We start from the raw sequence: 6,000 nt of genomic DNA, 5'->3' as shown, positions 1-6,000 counted from the left end.
CTGTGATTCTGTACTTGCCAAATATGCTGCAGAAATCTCCCTCCACTAAGTCTGGCTGCAGCCATTTTAACTGTGGGCAGCTGAAGCTGCTGACTATTTACACAGGCACACAGAGGCACACATAAATGCAAACACATATATACAGACACACGCATACACATATATACAGACAGACACACTCACACCACTGCTTGCCTGCATTTCTCCTCTCTCAATGAATACTCATGGATCTCTGCGGTCACCTGTTATCTCCGCCCTCACCCAGCCCCCTTCAGCTCTGCAGCTCTCCTTGGCTCTTCTATGATTCACCCCTCCCTCCCTTGCTAGAAAATTCTCAGGAAAGTGAGAGAGAGCCTTCGGAGGTCACGGCCGTTCCAGCCGGCACCTTACCCCTGATACACTCGTGCAAGTTGGGCAGTCCTACAGGAATTGATGCCCTACTGACCAGTAGGGGTTGCCTGCCCAACAGCAAATCACTTTTCTACGGGCGACTTGGATATCCTGGGGTTGTCGTGATCTACCATACATACTGAGGGAACACAGAATTACTTTTCTGGGACCTATCTGTGACTGCATCTATGCATCACAATATTCAGCTACACCTCCCGTGACCTCATCTACACCTTTTAGGCTGAATGGATTAAGGATCTTTATCCTAAATATCCCCCCACCTCCTTTACATACACCCCTTTTTCGTTCGGGTGTTATTTGGCACACATTCGGACCTTCGCCCTTGTTGTCTGCCCCACGATCACAGGCATCGGCACCTATTGAACAGAAAACAGTGCCTCTGCGCACTGTGCTACCAATATTGCTACATTGAATTGTTTCAGCCTTCATATAAACTCCTGAAGAAGCGCTAAACTGCGCGAAACATGTAGAGTTTGCCTATGACCGGAATATAGTACCAAAATACCAAGCCTCCCTAATTTTACCGCCAATGGAATTGCTCAAAAGCTCTATTTTGCTATACCAGGAATAGCCTCAGGGCTGCCCCAGTACCTCCAGTCTTTATAGTTCCATTACCGTATATTTTGTCCATTTAGGTGGTTATAGAGGCTATGGTTATTTAGGTTATATATACCTTTTAAAGTCGTGTTTTTTGATATGAATGTAATTGTTTTTTGATCTGTTTTCATGTTTTGCACTTGTGGTGATACACATATGCATATAACATTTTTTAACAATTTCTAATAAAATATTTTTATTTTACGACGTAATAGTCTGGTTGTCAGTGCCAATAAAGTCCATTTGCTCTCACTCCTCCCATACATATTTTGAATAGGACGTGGCACGTATTACTTCAAGTGTCCACAGCGTCATCCTGTGTTGACACTATCCCCTTTTGATAAAGTGAGAGAGAGAGCTGTGCATGAGGTCATTAGCCTAGGCTAATTACCAGACAAAAAAGAGGAAGAAGGCTGTATAAGGTATTTACTGGCAGAAAAAAAAAAAATGTTTACTATCCAAAGTTAAAACAACAAGGGAAGAGGATTTAATAGATTTGAAAGATGAAAAAAATGACTGAAGAGCCACTTTAATGAGATATACCAGACCAAAAGGGTCCAAATTGGGGAAGTTCATATTCCCTATAAACTAATTTAATTTTACAGCAAACACTCATAACTATATACAGTATTAGCATCAGTCCTCCCAATATATTTTGCGTACAAGCTGAATACCCCTGTTTTAGATATCTTGCACCTCAGACAGTTTCGATACCAAAACATTTCAAGCATCTATACCAGGGGTCTCCAAACTATGGCCCTCCAGTTGCTCAGAAACTACAATTCCCATCATGCCTATGCATTTCTGTGTATGTCAGAGTTTTACAATGCCTCATGGGACTTGTAGTTCTGCAACAACTGGAGGGCCATAGTTTGGAGATCCCTGATTTATACACTTCTAAATGGGCTTGTGATTGGCTGACAGTTAATGCTAAAGCCCACAAGCTCCCATCCTGCTTCTTCCCAGATATGACAGGGCCCACCTGCTGGTAGTTGTTACCCTTCTCCATAATGTGCCCAACTCCTCGCTAGAGGTCTTCCCATAATATCCCTAGCAATTAGCAGAGAGGAATGCCCACACAAATATTGATGAGTTTTCCTGATCTTCTTTAACCACTTAACAGATTTAACCACTTGCCGACCGCCGCACGACTATCTACGTCGGCGGTCAGCCCCTCACAGGCAAAGTGACGTAGGGCTACGTCACTAGCTTGTGAGGGTCTAGGGAGCGAGCGCGTGCCCCCGGAGGCGCGCTCCCGCTCCCGCGTGGTCACGGACCCCCCCGCGTGTGTGACCAGCGGACCCGATGTCCGCCGGCCACTCGGCGATCGGCGGGGGAGAGGGAGAAAGGCAGGCAGCTTGTGTAAACAAGCCACCTGTCATTCTCCTCGCTGTAAAGACACTGATCAAACGGATCGAGTATGTAGATCCGTTGATCAGTGTCCTTACAGCTAAAGCCACAGCCAATCACAGTAGAAAGCACGCCCCTAGGGACACACACAGCCCCTCCCTCCCAAATAAAGTTAACCCCTTCACTACCAGTGTATTTTTACAGTAACAGTGCATATATATAGCACTGATTACTGTAGAAATGTCACTGGTACCCCAAAAGTGTCACAAATGTCAGTCAAGGGTCCGATCTGTCCGCCCCAATGTCGCAGTACCGCAAAATAAATCGCAGATCGCCGCCATTACGCGTTTAAAAAAAAAAACAACAAAAATGACAAAAATCTTTCCCTTTGTTAGTAAACGCAATAACTTTTGCGCAAACCAATCAAAATACGCTTTTTGCGATTTTTTTTACCAAACATAGGTAGCATAAAACAAATTGGCCGAAAATGTTAAAAAATTTTGATTTTTACATTTTTTTAGGGGACAATTTCATATAAAAAAATGTGAAAAATATTGCTATTTTTGCAAAATTGACGCTCTTTTTTTGTTTATAGCACGTGATCAAAAAATCGCACAGGTGATCAAATACCACCAAAAGAAAGCTCTGTTTGTGGGAAAAAAAGGACGCCAAATTCGTTTAGGTACAGGATCGCACGACCGCGCAATTGTCCGTTAAAGTCACGCAGTGCCGAATCGCAAAATACCCCCTGGTCAGGAAGGGGGTAAAATCTTCCGGGGCTTAAGTGGTTAACAGATTTGGCTGCTCAATGACCAGGCCACTTTTTTCAACTTGGCACTGCGCGACTTTAACTGACAATTGCGCACTCTGCGCTTTTTATTTTTTGTGATATTAATAAAAAAGGGCAAAAATTTTGTCATATATTTAGGCCAAAATGTATTTAGCTACATGTCTTTGACAAAAAAATTCTCAATGAGCGTATTTTTATCCACTTTAAGACCGGAAGATTTCACCTCCTTCCTGACCGGGCCATATTTTGCGATTCGGCACTGCGTTACTTTAACGGACAATTGCGCGGTTGGGCAACACTGTACCCAAACGAAATTTATGTCCTTTTTTTCTCTCCACAAATAGAACTTTCTTTTGGTGGTATTTGATCACCTGTGCGATTTTTAATTTTTTTAAAAAAGAGCGACAATTTTGAAAAAAATAACAATATTTTTCACATTCTGCTATATGACATTCCCAAAAAAAAAATTATAAATCGAAATTTTTAACATTTTAGGCCAATTTGTTTTCTGCTACATATTTTTGTTAAAAAATATCGCAATAAGCGTATTTTGATTGGTTTGCGCAAAAGTTATTGCGTCTACTAACTACGGGAATGATTTATGTCATTTTTATTGTTTTTTTTTTTACTAGTAATGGCGGCGATCTGCGTTTTTTTTGCAGGACTGCGACATTGTGACGGACAGATCGGACCCCTAACTGACATTTTATGACACTTTTGGGGGGACCAGTGACATTACCAGTGCCGCCAAGACGGGCAGGTGTCCAGTGACGTAGGTCTACGTCGCTGGACACAGGGCTACCACTGTGCTGCAGTAGCAGTCTTAAAGTGGTTAAAGATGGCAGTGACAGCTCATGTCACATCACACAGACATACTATCCGGAGTCACTTGGCATTCTTTGCCAATTACATGTAGTTTACATACCATATTACATTATTATGTGAAAACAGCCCAGAAGAGGAGGATCAGGGCTGCTCTGTGCAAAACCATTGTACAGAACAGGTAAGTATTTTTTTTTCAATTTTTAAGGTAAGTATTTTTTCTACAAATAGTACTGATAATACGATGTAAAATCTCTGCACCTATCTAGTTAACCATTTATTAAATACTTAGTAAAACGTTCTTTCACTTGAATTTCCAAAATTAGCTTTATGAAACCCGGTAGAATACAAAAATACCAAAAGAAAATACAATTTACATCTTCATTGGAAAAAATTTTGATTTTACTAGAAAATCTATCTATGCTTCCTCTGCAACAATTGTCTGCCAACTCTTTTCCCTGTACAAAATTAAATGCTGTCATTTTTTTCTTCATGTTATAAAATGGTATGCGATCAGTGAATGAAAATTGCCTGTAGAAATATCATATAAATGGTCCAATTCCAGACTTAAAGGGGTATTTATTCTTATCGACATAAAATGTGCCACAATAGCATGTCATCCAAAGTAATTATCCCAGTGGTGGTAAAATTAGCATTATGGCTAGAGAAGCATCAGTCAAAAATATAATGGTTCCTGAGATACTTATAAATATTACAACTACTCCATGTACCTTTCTGTTCGAAACAAGAGCCCCTTTTCCCTGATAGTGACTTTTAACAAATTGCTTTTAATGCCAGTGGTTCCTTTAACGCCTAAATCGTATCTTACACAAATTCATCGTCATAAAATCAGTGAAAGTGTTTTATTTCTGTTTGATAAACTTCTTTGTGTTGTCCAGAGTACTTAATAACTAATCTAAAACTCCTCCAAGGTTCTTTCAGTTGTAGCATCCTATCACCCAATGATGTATCCCCGGCTTGCAATTCTGTGTATTTACTGTCCACTTATATGCTTTCCATAAATCTTTATCGTCCATGGTGGAGTATTTGCCTACTGCAATTAGCTTCTAGCTTACAATCCAAATCAAAAGTGTAAACCCAACCCATGATTAGGTATTGAACTACTGGGATCAGGAGGTCAGTGTTACAGTTTGAAGAATTTAATTTACAGTGAAGATTTTTTGAGAAATTTAACTGTGCAGCATACTTATCTTGGTCTTACAAATTATCTATCTGTAACCCCATTTGTTATGGGGGGGGGGGGGGGTTATAAATGCAAAAATCACGTGGCTCATACAGCTATATACTCTTTAACTGAAAACTGGGGTTTAATTTCATGAGCACACACCAAGGAGCTGTAACCCTCCATAAAACATGATTTTAATGGATTGCTCTGTCCCAGCTCTCCAACTGCAGCTTTCAGACCAATGGAGGTTAGATGAGGCATTCCCTAAGCAAAATAGCTCTTACAGGCACTAAGGCACTTTGTATTTGGCCAGCAAGGTGGATTCCACCCACCGGAACAATGTATTCTGACAGTGGCTCCCACCACTGTTAAAAGTCAAATTAAATATCAACTTCTGTCAAGTAGGGGACACCATAATTTGATCAAAATGTGTCCAGTCTCTGCTGGACTGGCTGAATTTCAATCAATTGATGACCAGCTTTACACCATTATGGTTGTGGGTTCTGCACAGGCAAGGCCACAAATAAGGGGGTACCAGCAGTCCTCTAGTACAGGGCCCAGGCCCCATCAGACAGCCAATAAGCAGAAGGAAGTGGAACCTGGAGAGGAGGGGGTGATCGGTGTAGTGTTGGTGGTATTTTCAGGAACCAATCTCCTGTAGTTTCCCCCTGCAGCAGCAAAAAGCCAGCTTCTCCTCCTTTTTTTTTTATTTAATCTTTTTTTTTTTTTTTATTGAAAAGAAAAAAGGATTTTCCAACAAGAAAAACAAGAAAATAGAAGAAAGATGAAAAAAAAAAAAATATGAAAGATTCAAAAGATTCCAAACAAAACATTAAATACAAAA

The sequence above is a fragment of the Pelophylax lessonae genome (genome assembly GCF_965119305.1).
Source record: "Pelophylax lessonae genome assembly, chromosome: 11".
Lineage (NCBI taxonomy): Eukaryota > Metazoa > Chordata > Amphibia > Anura > Ranidae > Pelophylax > Pelophylax lessonae.
The sequence above is the reverse complement of the archived record's forward strand: the minus strand, read 5'-3'. Positions refer to the sequence as shown.